The sequence below is a fragment of the Anomaloglossus baeobatrachus genome, chromosome 2, assembly GCF_048569485.1.
Source record: "Anomaloglossus baeobatrachus isolate aAnoBae1 chromosome 2, aAnoBae1.hap1, whole genome shotgun sequence".
NCBI classification, from domain to species: Eukaryota; Metazoa; Chordata; class Amphibia; order Anura; family Aromobatidae; genus Anomaloglossus; species Anomaloglossus baeobatrachus.
Genome location: NC_134354.1, coordinates 634,554,468 through 634,571,038, shown reverse-complemented (window position 1 = coordinate 634,571,038; position 16,571 = coordinate 634,554,468). Strand labels below are relative to the sequence as shown.

Genomic DNA, 16,571 nt, shown 5'->3' with positions numbered 1-16,571 from the left:
TTTAAGCAATGTGATCCAACACCTCTAATATAACCTGATCAGACACACCACTTACTTTAATGTGTCTGTGTGCACTCATGAAGGTGATGAGTCCATTTGCTCGCAAGTATGGTCAATGTGTGGTGAAGGACTGTTTCCATAGGTGATCGGGATACTTGTCCTGCTCTACTGTCATCCGGAGTCTTTAGAGAACCGTTGGTACACCCTGCACAAAACGTGGCGGTCGGCGGTGTCTCGACTGTGTAAAAGAACCGCAGATTTTGAAAAGGTGTGACGTCACATTTTTCAAAGTACAAGGCTCTTTTATATCTACTCTACAATTAACCCTTTTTGTACTGTGGATTTCCCTATTTAGGGGTACTTTGCATACTACGACATCGCAGCTGCTGTGGGGTCAAATCGAAAGTGACGCACATCCGGCGTCGCTGTCGACATCGGAGTATGTGAATCCTTTTTACTACAATTAACAAGCGCAAAAGCACCGAAATCGTATGATCGGTGTAGCGTCGGTCATTTCCATAATTTTGGAAGGACCGATGCTACGATGTTGTTCCTCGTTCCTGCGGCAGCACACATCGCTGTGTGTGTGAAGCCGCAGGAGCGAGGAACATCGCCTTACCTGCGTCCCGGCTGCAATGAGGAAGGAAGGAGGTGGGCGGGATGTTTACGTCCCGCTCATCTCCGCCCCCTGCTTCTATTGGCCGACTGCCGTGTGACGTCGCTGTGACGCCGCACGACCCGCCCCCTTAGGAAGAAGGTGGTTCGCCGGCCAGAGCGACGTCGCAGGGCAGGTAAGTACATGTGAAGCTGCCGTAGCGATAATGTTCGCTACGGCAGCTATCACAAGATATTGCAGCTGCGACAGGGGCGGGGACTATCGCGCTCGGCATCGCTACCATCGGCTTGCGATGTCGTAGTGTGCAAAGTACCCCTTATTTTTAATTGGAAATCCAACTTACTTTTATAAGCCATTTGGTTTCATTTAAGTTAAGTTATATGGCTTTCCGTTTCATTTATAAGCCTGCCCTTTACTTCTGTTCATACTGTTTAGGAAGAGCGTTAGCCCATTAATATCAATTTATTCAGATCATTTTTTTCATTTAATTCTATTTATTTTTGCGGGGTCCCATCCATTTTTGATAACGGGCAAAAAGCTGTAAGATGATATTATCAGGATGGGAAGACCCATGGTTACTGGACCCTTCTCAGCCTAAAAATATCGGGGGGCTGCTGCACCAAAAGTGGAGCATAACATTTGATGCGGCAATTCTGGCACTTTGCCTGGTTCTTCCTGATCATCCTGGTGCATTGGCAATCTGGTAATGGTTTTTGGGGTTAATATCAGCTGTGACTTGTCCAAAAACGCAGCTGGCATCAAGCCCTGGTGCTAGTAATGGAAAGGCGCCTATCAGACTCACCCATTACTAACCCAGTAAATAAAAAGAAAAAAACACATATAAATACTTTATTTTAAAAAGCACTCCTCAACTCTTTCCCTAGTTCACCAATTTATTATATAAATAAAAAAACGAAAACCCAGGCAGGTTCGATGTAGTCCATGAGTCTGACATAGTCCACAAATGTAAACCTGAAAAACATATAAGAAGAGAGAGATAAAAACAGGACACTGTGCATCGTTTACCAACTTATTAGCAAACGAAGGTCCCATGCAGGTCTGACATAGTCCAGCGCTTTCTACGTCGTTCCTCGACTCAGACGACCAAAGTCCATAAAGCATTATTCTGAGGCTCCATAGGCTTTGAGCAGTAGCCACTCCCAGCTCACGCTACACTCCGTGATGAGAGATGATGTCAGTAAAGTCACTGCTCATCAGATGTTGCAGGTGATGCTACGCTCTGCATGACCCACCAACTCTGCTGAGAGATGACAACTGCACGTACCTATTATACACTATGGTGCTGCTCACATGTTCGTCTTTTCACATAGACTGGGTGTCCATGTGAACCACATGGGGACACGCCTGTTTTTTTCCTGCAGCACGGATGGCAAGGGCCAATACAAGTCTATGGATATGGGAACAACACATATAGCACATAGATCGCATTCCTGTGCCATCGCTGTGTTGTATGTGTTTAACATTGAAAGCATATTTGAAGCTTTGTAATATTTATTTTTTTAGTCATACTGGAAAAACACAGATGACACATGGATGACACACTGATGTATAACAACGATGACACCGGTACTGGTTTTACCTGTATGTGTTTTATATGCAGAGGGCCTTATAGACAGATCATACAGGTTCTATATTCTTCTGTAACAATTCGATAAGGGGACATGTTTATCATCACAATAATCTTGGATTTATTTTGCAGCGTCCTCTCACTGATGTTTTATTCTGTGAAGGGAACTGCTCCTTCCAGTATATAACTCTCAATCTGATTTTCTCCCCAATCCGTCTTATATCACGTCTCACACTGACTTTAACAAAGTTAGACCCTGCACTGCTGACCGAATAGGCGGCTTTATTGGCTAATGCGTTTATAATACGTTATATGAGTCAGAAGAAATGAACTGCGGCTTTATACAGGCGGATCACTCACCAACACCTACGTTTAGTAAGGCGTCTGCATGTCTTTATGCTTTCAAAGCCACAAAAAATATATATAATTTTGCCACTGAAGCAATTAAGTATGTTAAAGTAATCTTCTATGATTTTGAGGGGGTCTGACAGACACCACTTGTCTGTAATTTGGTTCTAAATTTAATAGGGAGCTAAGACCCTGTTCACATTTGTGTCTGAGATTCCATTAGGCTAATGGTGTCAGATTTTATTGTTCCATGTAGAAGTATTTTACCCATAACAATGGCAGGTACCAAAAGGGATTCTGAGTGCACTATTAAAAGTCAATGTGATCCATCAGTAATATGATGCTCTGGACTAGCCAGGTAGTCACAGTCCCTTGCACAAACACCCGTCCCCCTAAAAAGCTAACAGCAGCCAGCCTAAAAACCTTGGTCACCCCTCTCGGGTCTTGACGTTCACACTAGGGGGCGGAGCCAGGCAGTTGGCCACACCCACCGAGGAGTTCGGATAGCCTGAGGCGGGAAAGACAGGGGAGTTGAGTTCTGGAGGTGAAAGAGAGAGGAGTAAACGTCTGACAGGGGTCTGGGTCGTAGTCTGGACACCCTTTGGCCAGGAAGCAGATGGTGGTCGCCACCTGCAGGAGCCGGGAAGACAGCCTGGTGGAACCGCAAGGGACTGGGACAGGGTAGTGGCCCGCCGGTACCGAACCGGGGAACCAGCTGGAAACCAGAGCACAGAGGGGGGTACTCAGACCCAATCAGTTAATTCACTGATTGAGGTCTGGACTTTAGGTCCTTTCCCAACCAAGTCCCGACTGAAGACAACAGCCCACCGAGGGGGATAGAAAGCCACCGCTCAGGTAGAGAGATCCCATGGGCCAGCGTCTGCGGGCAAACGGCTCTCCCGACACACACACAGCCGGGGAGCGGACTCCTGTCGCTGAAGCGCAGGCAGTCCACAGCTACAAAACAAGGTTCAGGAGAAAGGCGGGGACCACCAAACCGGGTGGGGGACTAGACGCAGCCGGCTGCAGGCACCGACTACCATCTTTTTGGTTTACCAGAGACTCCGGTGTATCTGTCAGAATGAGTACAACTGTGCCCTCGGGCCGTGCACCGCCCCGCACCGCACCAATCTGTCCGCACCCTCACAACCGGGCCCCGGGACCATCACCCCACTACCCACAGAGGGGTCTTCTGGCATCACGAACAGGATACTTACCTTTTCACCTACCTGGTGAAGTGCGCCTTGAAGTGGAAGTCAACGGTGACCCGTTGAAAAATTTCAGAATCCGCCATCTTGCCACCTTCTTTTGGCACAAAGTTTCCCGCCAAAGCCGCGAAAAGAGCGCGAGAGTTGAAGCCCCGCCCCCTGGGAACTCGGCTGTGCAGAAAAGTGCGCGGCCGAAAAACGTAACTAAGCAGCAAAAGAACTGAGTGCCGCGAAAAGACCAAGGGGGAGAAGCGGTAAGAGCTGATGTAACCACGGCTGATAAGTGCAGGGACGCCAGGACTCTGCAGAAACCCGTTCCTGGACACCAACGTGGCAGGATGTGTCGGAGTATCCAGGCCCAAGCCCACTTCATGCTGGCGAAGTGGGCATCGGAGATGAAGGGCATAGCTGCAGCCGTCCGGGCGCACGAAGTGGAGATGATCTCGGAGGAGCGGGTAAGCAGTGACCCACGCCCCTATGTTCCCCAGAAACCGGCCGACCCGGCTGAGGGGCCCGGCCTGCTCCCGTCCGCCACGCCGTTTCCCTCGTCGCCCGTGCCCACACGCAACACCCCAACCGACCCACTGCCCCAGTCTGAGGCAGCAAAGCCCTACGGGGGAGGACCCAGCTGCTGGGCCCTCAGGCCTTACCGTCACCATCGCTCAAACACCGCCGACGACATCCCATCCAGCCCCGAGCATGGCTGCAATAGAGATGACAACGGCTCCGGCAGTCTGCCCGGCCGCAACAGAGGTGATCCTTGCCCAGAAGTCGACCATAGCAGCGACGCTGGTCGCTCCCAGGTACCCAGTCCCGGCTGTGGAGCAGCCGGAGTGCCCCTGCAGAGAGGAGGAGCAGGCCACTGAGCAGTGGGGCCCACGGCAGAATGTTAGTCCGGTCGTAGCCGACGCCGGGGGCATCCGAGTGAGCCTGGCTCCTGGGCAGGAAGGGGAGCACGGAACCCGTGCCCCGTACTGGGAGCGGCAGCAACGCCAGCTGCGCCACGAGATTGCTGTTTAAGGATGAAGAAAAATGTTGAAAGGTAGCGGTTCCCAGCTACCATACGGCTCATCCCCGTTGGGACTTTGTTTGATCCCGTTATTGCCCCGTTTGTCATAGACATGGCTGAGAACTTGCAGGCCACCCAATAACTTTTGGGTTTGTAAATAATCCCGGACGACCCTTTCCCGTCCTACAATCTCCGGGGAGGCTGGTTGGAGGAAGGGCCTGTGGCAGAGGAGGCCGAGATCCCGTCACCATGCAAAGCGGTGACATCCCTCCGGGTTAGGGGTCCCCTGGACGTGGGGCCTCTGAGAGACTGCCGGGTGTTGTGAATGTTAGTTATGTTTTGGCTGCTGGGAGGCTCCCTCTGGTGGCCAGGAATGGTTTGGACTTGGACCAGGTGTGTTGTGCAATGGGCGTTTCCTTTGCTAACTCTCTGCTTATTTAAATCCTGGTCTGATAGCAGGCTATGCCAGATGTCAGTTGTTCTTTGTATCACCAGCCTGCTTCATTCTGCTCCACACCCCATCTACCCCAGATAAGTGCTTGCTCTTTATTTATTGTTTGGTTCTTTTGCTCTTATCTGGGTTTGTCATTTGCTGTGGTTGTTTTCAGTTTATTTGCATGCAGGGATTTTCCCCCTCAGTTGCTTGGCTGGGGAACTCCCTGCAGTTCTGTTTGGAGTATAGCTCCTTTGGGTCCATGTGTTTGTGGCTTGTTGAATTTATGATTCTTGTTTTCTGTTCATTGGTATGACAAAAGCAGCTGGTATAGGACGGAGTGCAGATCGTGCGATCTGAGAGCCTTTTTGTACTATCAGGAATTTGGAATTTTGCAGGGTTTTTCTCTGGCCACCATCAGTCCCTTTCCTGTCCTTTCCTATTTTAGTCAGTGGGGGCCTCATGTTTTCCTAATCCTGTCATCTATCTGTGTATTGTGTTTTTCCTATATCACCGCAGTCTTTGAATGTGGGGGGCTTGCTATTCTTGTCTATTTTCTGAGGCAGAGAGTTATTCATCTTTCCGTCCTTTAGGATAGTTAGTTCTCCGGCTGGGTTCGCGGTGCACAGGATGTTAGTTCACCCCTCGGCTACTTCTAGTTGTGATGGTTAGTAAGGGGATGGCGGCCAGATTAGTTGCCAATGCTCTTGTCACCTTTTACCAATGATTTGTGGTGGTCTTCCATGGTTCCGGATCATAACAGCCGGGTAAGGAACTTTTTTCCCGGCCCGTATGGGCAATACCCGGACTTGACCCAATTCCTGGACTGGGGAAAAGGGGTGCTGACCTGGTTTTAGAGGCAGTATCAAGGCTAGGTTTGTTTGGGTGGGCAAAATGGAAAGGACCCGGTCCCGTCCCATTCCCGGTTAATAAAAAATGTTTTCATAAGTTTGCAACGTTGAAGATATATATGCCTCCTGCAAGGGAAGAATCCATAAAAGATTGAGTAATGTAAATAATGTTATTATAAATGTAAATGTTTTCCCGTTTTATCTTTACAGTTCAAAACAAAAATAAACCGGTGGCGGTCGGGCAGCCCGCGGATGGTCTGCATTTAACCAAGGGGGAATGTGACGCCCTGGACTAGCCAGGTAGTCACAGACAGGCCCTTGCACAAACAAATTGCACAAACACCCGTCCCCCTAAAAAGGTAACAGCAGCCAACCTAAAAACCTTGGTCACCCCTATCGGGTCTTGACGTTCACACCAGAGGGCGGAGCCAGGCGGTTGGCCACGCCCACCAAGTTCGGATAGCCTGAGGCAGGAAAGACAGGGGAGTTGAGTTTTGGAGGTGAAAGAGAGAGGAGTAAACGTCTGACAGGGGTCTGGGTCGTAACCTGGACACCCTTTGGCCAGGAGGCAGATGGTGGTCGTCGCCTGCAGGAGCCGGGAAGACGGCCTGGTGGAACCGTAAGGGACTGGGATAGGGTTGTGGCCCGCCGGTACCGAACCGGGGAACCGGCTGGAAACCGGAGCACAGAGGGGGGTACTCAGACCCTGAAACAAGGTCCCGAATCTACCGGACTAAGTTAATTCACTGATTGAGGTCTGGACTTTAGGTCCTTTCCCAACCAAGTCCCGACTGAAAACAGCCCACCGAGGGGGATAGAAAGCCACCGCTCAGGCAGAGAGATCCCACGGGCCAGCGTCTGCAGGCAAACGGGCTCTCCCGACACACACACAGCCGGGGAGCGGACTCCCGTCGCTGAAGCGCAGGTAGTCCACAGCTACAAAACAAGGTGCAGGAGAAAGGCGGGGACCACCAAACCGAGTGGGGGACCAGACGCAGCCGGCTGCGGGCACCGACCACCATCTTTTTGGTTTACCAGAGACTCCGGTGTATCTGTCAGAGTGAGTACAACTGTGGCCTCGGGCCGCACACCGCCCCGCACCACACCAATCTGTCTGCACCCTCACAACCGGGATCATCACCCACCTACCCACGGAGGGGTCAACACCTGGCTGCGCAACACCGTGTCCGGGGGCCTAGTAAACAGCAGCGGTGGTGTCTACATTCACCACAACCCATAGGTGGCATCACGAACTTAACTAAAAACCACGGCCCCGGCCGTAAACCTAACCCCCTACGTAGCTCCAGCATCCTTTCAGAGCGAAGTGACCCCGGGTCCAGAGGCGCTCGAGCCACCCACCAATGAGCCCGGATCCGAGAGGCTCGGCTGCAGCCGAGCGCGGGGCGGTACAAGTAACAACTTATATACATTCTCCACCAGATCTGCCTAGATCAATATTGATATAATAATGAATTTTTTCTCCTATCAGAGTTCTGTAGAAATCAGGACTTGCTAGGGTCTTTCCATGGAAAAAATGGACTTTAAAAATTAACCCATTAAAGGTTGATCTACACGCAGCGTCGGAATGGCTACTGGAGGAATCTCCAGTAATGCCAGGCCTGGATTCAGGTACCTGCATTGCACTCCGGAGCTCTCACCTGAGCTCCAGAGTGCAGCCTAGACTGTACCACGAGCGCCGAGTGATTGATTCCCCGTCGCTTGCGGTTCAGTTCATGACAGCTGCAGACAGGCCGAGCTGATCTCCGGAGTTCAGGTGAGAGCACCGGAGATCACCCCGGCCTGTCTGCAGCTGACATGAACTGAACCGCAAGCGCCGGGGAATCAATCACTCGGCGATCGTGGCACAGTCTCGGCTGCACGCCGAAGCTCAGGTGAGAGCTCCGGAGTGCAATGCAGGTACCTGAATCCAGGCCTGGCATTACTGGAGATTCCTTCGGTAGCCAGTCCGACGCTGTCTACACGTCATTCAGAGATGCTTGGCTTGAATGGAATAACTTTTATTAAAGTCAAATTCAGACTTCTGTAAAACATTGAGCATCTAGGTTCACAACGGACAGGTCTCCCGATCTAAGGTAATTCTATATATGAGGCAGTTAGCTCTGATCATGAAACCCACAAGCAATGCTGGATTTCCCATTAGGCACACCTAGGGCCTATGGATTTTTTAAGACCTGCGAACTGTAGAAAAGAAATATCCTGAGGTAAAAAAAATAATGTGAACTAATACATTTTTATGTGATTTTAATAGGAACTTCCAATAAACTAGAATCATACAATATTTGACAACATATTGAAATTAATACACAACTAGTCAAGGCAGTTTCTTACGGCTTCTCTTTTCACTAAAGTCATTAATGATGTCTTCAAATTCCATACTTTTTGTCAAGTCACTTTCAATGCACAGAAGAGCCAAAGATTATAGACGATCTTGACCCATGGGTGAGCGTAAATAGTTCTTAATGTGCTTCAGCTTAGAAAATGACCATTTCCCTTTAGACCCAAGTATCAATAAATAAATTCTGAACGCAATGTGAACATTGGGAAAACTGGAAGTCAGTTTATCTTTAATTTGATATCTCAATATTTGAAGATAAGACTTTTTGTCCTTATACAAAGTAGAAAATATTAGAAACTCATCAACAAAATCCTCCTCCAAGTCTGATGAATACATGTTGACTAACATATGTGACTTTAGTTTAATTTCATCTCTTGACATGGTCTTGTCTTGTGAGGAAACTGAATGTATCACATAATTCACTGTATGCCAAACACCTTTCCCTCATCTCTGTCATTAGTACGTCAACGATAGTATAAAATGCTTGGACTCGAAAAGACTCTTTTGCAGTTATTTCCTTTTCTGTTTCTCCTTCAAAGAAAATACTTATTTTGCATTTTCTGTCTAAGCATTGTTTATACTCTGCATTATACTCTCTTTTGCAGCCTTTTCAAACTCCTTGAATTTTTCTTCATTTTGAATATTAGCAAGTATTGAAAAAGTCCATCATATAAGTTAGCGATTGTGCATAAGTCTATTCCAGGTTCTTGAGCTGCTTTGCTTAGCAGACAGATCTACTGCGCATCCCGGGAAGCGCCCGGCATTCACAACAGCCGGTCACAGTGGACACAGGTACGTGCGTCACCGCTGGTGATGCTGAATTGAATAGCATGTTAGTACTCCCCTGTGGGCGTACTCTAGGCCCAGACCACCATCTGCAACCTAGGCAGTTACTTCAGGAGTCACCACTCCCGACTTCCTCTGAGCTCCTCTCAGCTCGAGGGCTACTTCCCAACCTCCCTCCTTCAACTCTCAGACTTAATTCCTCACTCTACACTCCTCACCTCCCCTCCCTGACCCCCCATGTGGGGGACTCTATTCCACTCAAGCCGTCCACTGGTGTGTCTGGTGGGTGTGGTGCAGGGTGTCTCTAGGATTTGATTTGCTGTTGGAGGCAACACCACTTACATAGGAACCCAGAACCAAGAGGGAGGCGGAATACTGCACAGGAGGGCAGTTTGTGCAGTACCCTGTGATGACCTGATAGTCCAGGGGCGTCATATAATCCCAGTTTTCCCCAACAAATCCCCCATACAATGGAACCCAACTGGGGTGGGACCAATGGATGGCCGCCTAGAGGTGGAGATACTCCAGTCCTCTAGTTAATCAGGTGGGAGGGAAGATTGTGTAGAGTAGGGAGTCTGGAGTTGACAGCAGAGGTGTGAAGGTGGAAGTGAAGTGACTCCCTGACTCTGCTTAACGGTGACCTGGTACCCAGGAGAGGTGGTTGCCGGTGGAGTACTCCTGGAACTACGCACCGATGGGGTACAGGACCCTAGGACAGGAAAGAGCTTAAAGCCGACCTGTTAACACCTGCTCAGGAAAGGGAACCATCAAGGACCTCGCTGACCCTAAAGAATCCGAAGCAAAGGAGAGAACCAGGGACAGGACCAGAGACTCCAACCCCACAGGGTTCATGCTAAAGTCAGGCGGACAGAAGTGGACAAACCACAGAACGGGGCCCCCCAGTGTTCTATACCACGGGGACCCACTTACCAGAGATAGGTGCAGGGAAAGAAGGTACCAGAGAAACCAGACTGGCACTGGGACGAAGGGGACCTGGAGGCAAAACCAGCCAGCCTCGGGAAACCAGTTAACATCTCAAGTGAGTAAACCAGTTGCCCTGAATACCTGTCTGGACTCCCTTCTTCCGATGCCTACTGCACCATACACTCACTGGGGCAAAACCCTACTTGAGGAGGGACTACCATACTAGCTGCCAATACCATCAGCCCCAGTAGAGACATTTTGCAGCGGCGGCTCCCTACACTTAGCCGCAACACCGCAAGTGGCGTCACGTATAAACTTTATTCACTAATCCCCTTTAAATATCCTCATTACAAAAAGGGCCCAGGGCACGGAGCTGGGTAATGGCCACCACTTTGACATTCCTAATAGAGACTATGCCATCTGTCATACAGTGACCGCCCCACTGTCAGTTTTTTTAAATTGACAGATACATACACTAGACCAGGGGTGGGCAATTAATTTTCCCATGGGGCCGCATGAGAAATTGGGATGGTTTTAGAGGGCCGGACTAATATAATTAACTCAGTTTTACCCAATACTGTATATAGCATATATACTATCCCTTCATATACAAACAGTAAGTTACGGACTGTGTGACCCCTCGTGGCCCTGCACGCACACATGTCCTTTTTTTCTCCGGCAGCACGGGTGTCACACGGATCGCACACTGATGTGATCTGTGTGACATCAGTGTGACAAATACCAGAGAAAACACGGGTCTTTTTAATAAAAAGATTTTCTATATTTACCTCTCTCCAGCGCTGCTGTCTCTGGCTCTGCTGCCTCCCGCTCCTTATCGCTGGTAATTATACTCACTGAATATTCACTGCAGTGAGCAGCTGGAAGCAGGGACAGCGCTGGGGACCGCATCGCTGGGTGAGTATACAGGTGTGTGTGTATGTTGAGAACCTGGAAGCCGGAGCATCTCGGGGACTCGTCACAGTTCCCAATGAACTCTGATGAACCCATGAAGCTGTAGCGTGGGTGTCGCAGGATGGTCATCAAAGTTCATTGGAAACTCTGATGACCTCCTGGAGGTCACTGTGCTTGCAGAATACTCACCTGTCCCTGCGGTGATGTCCTCAACGGTGCTGTGCCCGGTGCTGTCATCGCGATGCTCCGGCTTCCAGGTCCTGAGTGCGGTGAATAATCAATGAATGAGCAGTGGTCAGGAGCGGGAGGTAGCAGAGCCGAAGAAAGAAGGTAAATATGGAAAATCTTTTTATTTCACAGACTCGTGTTTTCTCCGGTACCTGTCACATGTATGCAAACAGGTACCGGAGAAACGCAATCAGGCCCTGTAATGGCGGTATGGCGCTGCAGGGGGCGGGGAGAGAGCACGTGGTACCCGATGTAACTCCAGTACCACTCACAGTTACGGGCTTTTCTCTCTGCACGCACGCACACATACATACACACACGCACACGCTATATACATATATACACAAACAATCCCCATATACTACATCACTACACCCCCATATACACCTGTAATATACATCACTACACCCTCATATACACCTGTAATATACATCACTACACCCCCATATACACCTGTAATATACATCACTTCACCCCCATATATACCTGTAATATACATCACTACACCCCTATATACACCTGTAATATACATCACTGCACCCCCATATACACCTGTAATATACATCACTGCACCCCCATATACACCTGTAATATACATCACTTCACCCCCATATATACCTGTAATATACATCACTACACCCCTATATACACCTGTAATATACATCACTGCACCCCCATATACACCTGTAATATACATCACTGCACCCCCATATACACCTGTAATATACATCACTGCACCCCCATATACACCTGTAATATACATCACTGCACCCCCATATACACCTGTAATATACATCACTGCACCCCCATATACACCTGTAATATACATCACTACACCCCTATATACACCTGTAATATACATCACTACACCCCCATATACACCTGTAATATACATCACTACATCCACATATACATCACTAGACCCCTATATATTACACCTGTAAAACTACATTGCCATATACTACATCACTACACCCAAATATTACTCACCAGTTTCCCCCCCCCCACTCCCCCCATTGTACCCTCTGGTTACTTAGTCACCACTCACCTTTCCCTCCTCAGGCACCTCCTTACGGGCTCCCGCTGACATCCTTCTTCTCTTGTACGGCTCTTCGCTGAGCTGCTTCCTCTCTCCGTACGGGCTCCGGCTGCTGCATCTTCTTCTCCTGCCGGGGCGGGAACTTTTCAAATGACACACACGCGCGCCGTACTGACGACATCAGGGCGCGCGCGTGTGTGTCACAGAGAAAGTGCCGGCAGGAAACAGAGGACAAATTCCTGCGTTCCGCTGCTGCACTGTGCGGTGCTGCAGTATCTGTCCTCTGTTCCCTGCCGGCACGCAGCGTGTGATAAGGGCAATCTGACTACGGGCCGCCCGGAGCCTGGAGCTCCGGACAACAGGTCAGATTGCCCTCATCAGTGACCGGCCAGCAAGGACGCCCGGAGCCAGGCGGGCCGGTCACAGAGAGTAGGCGGGCCGGATGTGGCCCGCGGGCCGCCCCTTGCCCAGGTCTGCACTAGACACTTGTATCCTGACGAATAGTAAGGTATTTGGATTATTCGTTACTCGTCGAGCATTTTGCTTCTCCACTTGTGAGTTTTGAGTCTCCTCTCCACATGTTTTCCACATGATTTTCAGCCACTAAACATGCAGGGATTTCCTGCCAATCACAGTAACATTGTAGCCATCTTTGCTGCTGGCATTACTGTGTTTGGCAGGCGTAGTGAAAAAAAATTATGTGCGGTTCCACGCCTATTTGTGATAACCAGCACAGGTAAAGGAGACAGCTGGGGACTATTGTTCTCAGGCTGGGAATGTCCTTGGTTGTTGGCCCCTTCCCAGCCTAAAAATAGCAGCCAGCAGATGCCCCACAATTGATGTATACATTACACTGTGTGCAGAATTATTAGGCAAATGAGTATTTTGTTCACATGATAATTTTTATACATGTTGTCCTACTCCAAGCTGTATAGGCTTGAGAGCCAACTACAAATTAAGTAAATCAGGTGATGTTCATCTCTGTAATGAGGAGGGGTGTGGAGTAATGACATCAACACCCTACAAAGGGTGTGCTTAATTATTAGGCAACTTCCTTTCCTTTGGCAAAATGGGTAAGAAGAGAGGGCTCTGAAAAGTCCAAAATTGTGAGATGTCTTGCAGAGGGATGCAGCAGTCTTGAAATTGCCAAACTTTTGAAGCATGATCACCGAATAATCAAGCGTTTCATGGCAAATAGAAAACAGGGTCGCAAGAAGCATGTTTGGCAAAAAAGGCGCAAAATAACTGCACATGAATTGAGGAAAATCAAGCGTGAAGCTGCCAAGAAGCCATTTGTCACCAGTTTGGCCATATTTCAGAGCTGCAAACATTACTGGAGTATAAAAAAGCACAAGATGTGCCATACTCAGGGACGTGGCCAAGGTAAGGAAGGCTGAAAAACCACCACCTTTGAACAAGAAACATAAGATAAAACGTCAAGACTGAGCCAAGAAATATCTGATTTTTCAAAGTTTTTATGGACTAATGAAATGAGAGTGACTCTTGATGGGCCAGATGGATGGGCCAGAGGCTGGATCAGTAAAGGGCAGAGAGCTCCACTCTGACTCAGACGCCAGCAAGGTGGAGGTGGGGTACTGGCATGGGCTGGTATCATCAAATATGAACTTGTGGGACCTTTGCGGGTTGAGGATGGAGTGAAGCTCAACTCCCAGACCTACTGCCAGTTTCAGGAAGACAACTTCTTCAAGCAGTGGTACAGGAAGAAGTCGGTATCGTTAAAGAAAAATATGATTTTCATGCAGGACAATGCTCCATCACATGCATCCACCTACTCCACAGCGTGGCTGGCCAGTAAAGGTCTAAAAGATGAAAAAATAATGACATGGCCCCCTTGTTCACCTGATCTGAACCCCATAGAGTCCCTCATAAAATGTGAGATCTACAGGGATGAAAAATAGTACACCTCTCGGAATAGTGTCTGGGAGGCTGTGGTGACTGCTGCACGCAATGTTGATCTTAAACAGATCAAGTAACTGACAGAATCTATGGATGGTAGGCTGTTGAGTGTCATCATAAAGAAAGGTGGCTATATTAATCACTAATTTTTTGGGGTTTTGTTTTTGCATGTCAGAAATGTTTACAGTATCTCTAAATTTTGTGCAGTTATATTGGTTTACCTGGTGAAAATAAACAAGTGAGATGGAAATATATTTGTTTTTTATTAAGTTGCCTAATAATTATGCACAGTAATAGTTACCTGCACAAACAGATATCCTCCTAAGAAAACCCCACTCCAACTTCCAAAAATATTAAGCTTTGATATTTATGAGTCTTTTGGGTTGATTGAGAACATAGTTGTCGATCAATAATAAAAAAACCCTCTAAAATACAACTTGCCTAATAATTCTGCACACGGTGTAGATGCGCCAATTGTGACGTTTTTCTGGCTCATCCAGATTGCCCTGGTGAGGTGACAATATATGGGTTGATGTCTGCTGTGATTTGTCAAAAATCACAGATGCCTCCAAGCCTTGGGTTGGTAATGGAGAGGTGTCTATGCGAATGATCACTGCAGCTTCTGGGACACACTGAAGGTAGCAGGGGACCTGGCTGTGAGAAGCAGTGATGTCAGTTTGGTAACCCAAGTTCACAGCCGTGTTCCCACTTTACGGATTGCGAGACAAGGCGACACAGCAGTTCGGCAATCCGGAGTTCATTCTGCCCTAAGTGAACTCAGTTGAACCTGCTACCAGATTGCTGGACTGCCATGTAGCGGTGTTCCACAATGCAAAAGTCTGGAAATCTGGCAGCAGGTTCACCAGTGTTCAAGCTTGGTACCATGGGAAGCCGGCTGTGAACTTCAGTGACCTAACTGGCGTCATTCTCACAACCAGGTCCTCTTCTGCCTTCAGTGTCTCCCAGAAGCTGCAGTGATTGTTTGCGTTCTCCATCACTGCAGCTTCTGGATGTTGCAGAACCAGGATCGTCGTGGGATCCAGCGGGTTCAACAAGGTTCATTGAGAACAGCAGGGGAGTCCTGAAGTGTGAACTCCAGTGACCTGACTGCCGGATTGCCGTGTTCTGCAGTCTGACAGTCTGGCAATCTGGCAGCTGGTTCAACTGAGTTCACTGAGAGCAGCGGGTAAGCCCTCAAGTGTGAACTGCGGTGACCTGATTGCCAGACTGTCGAACTGTGGGACACGGCTGCGCAGCAGTCCGACAGTTTGGTAGCTGTGAGACACGGAAACTTTAAAGGAGCCTTTAAAAGAGACTTTAAGGTACCTGGAATTCCCAGCTACTGGGACTTCTGGAGGCTTTGAACTCTTAATAGAGTTTACAGAATCCAGATGTCCCAGCAGCTGGGAACTACAGGAATGTTAAAGGTTCCCTTAAAGCTACCACATTGACAGCTGCCGCAAAACCCGGTAGCTGTGAGCTCTGGTAACCTGAAAGGTTAATGAAGCTCACAGCCACCAGGTCTACCAGCAACTGTGAGGCCTGGAAACCTTAAAGGAGCCTTTAAAGGAGCTTTTAAGTTTCCTGGGGTTCTCAACTGTTGGGACACCTGGAGGCTGTGAGCTCTTACTACAGTTCACAGCCTCCAGATGTCCAAGCAGCTGGGAACTCCAGGAACATTAAAGGCTCCCTTAAAGGGAATTTGTCAGCAGGCTTTTGCTACCTCACCTGAGAACAGCATAATGTAAAGACAGAGACCCTGATTTCAATGATGTGCCACATACTGAGCTGTTTGCTGTCATTTTCAAAAAATCAATGCTGCAGATCTAGAAGTTATACAGAGCTCATGAATATGTTGGACTACCTGGCATCACGCCAAGTAGTCTTCTAATGATAATCTACCGCTGATTAAACAGTAATTTTATCAAAACTACACTAAGCAGCCGAGTAAATGAAACACCGCCGGAATCAGACTAGGTGGCAGCTCAGTGCTGTAGAGTCCTGAATCAGTTGAGTGTGGAAGAGGGGCAATGTTGCACTTCCACGCTACTCCTCTGCTAGAAGAAGTAGCTATGACGCAGTTAGTTAGTTAGTTAGTTATGATTGCCAAAAAGTCCATGGAGGGTCCAGACACGCGAGGATTGATTCCTAATAGTTCAGTTCAAGCAAATCACTCTGGAGCCAAGCCACTGTCATGACTAGCAGAGTCTGCTGTCCTGGGTGATCATGTGAATAAGTGTACCCAAGTGACAAAAAAACATTGTGTATGTGCTGGAAGGAAGGGCAAAGAGGAAAAGACTGAAACAGGATGTAAAAAGACGTTACCACTGGGAATATATGTACACAACTCTGAAAA

The 16,571-nt window shown here is 48.6% G+C and overlaps 1 protein-coding gene across 2 annotated transcripts in view; it reads right to left on the bottom strand.

The window, feature by feature from the left end:
* The window catches only part of ACVRL1 (activin A receptor like type 1), a 127,265-nt gene that overhangs the window by 84,441 nt on the left and 26,253 nt on the right, over positions 1–16,571 (bottom strand). The gene's annotated exons all lie outside the window — the stretch shown is intronic.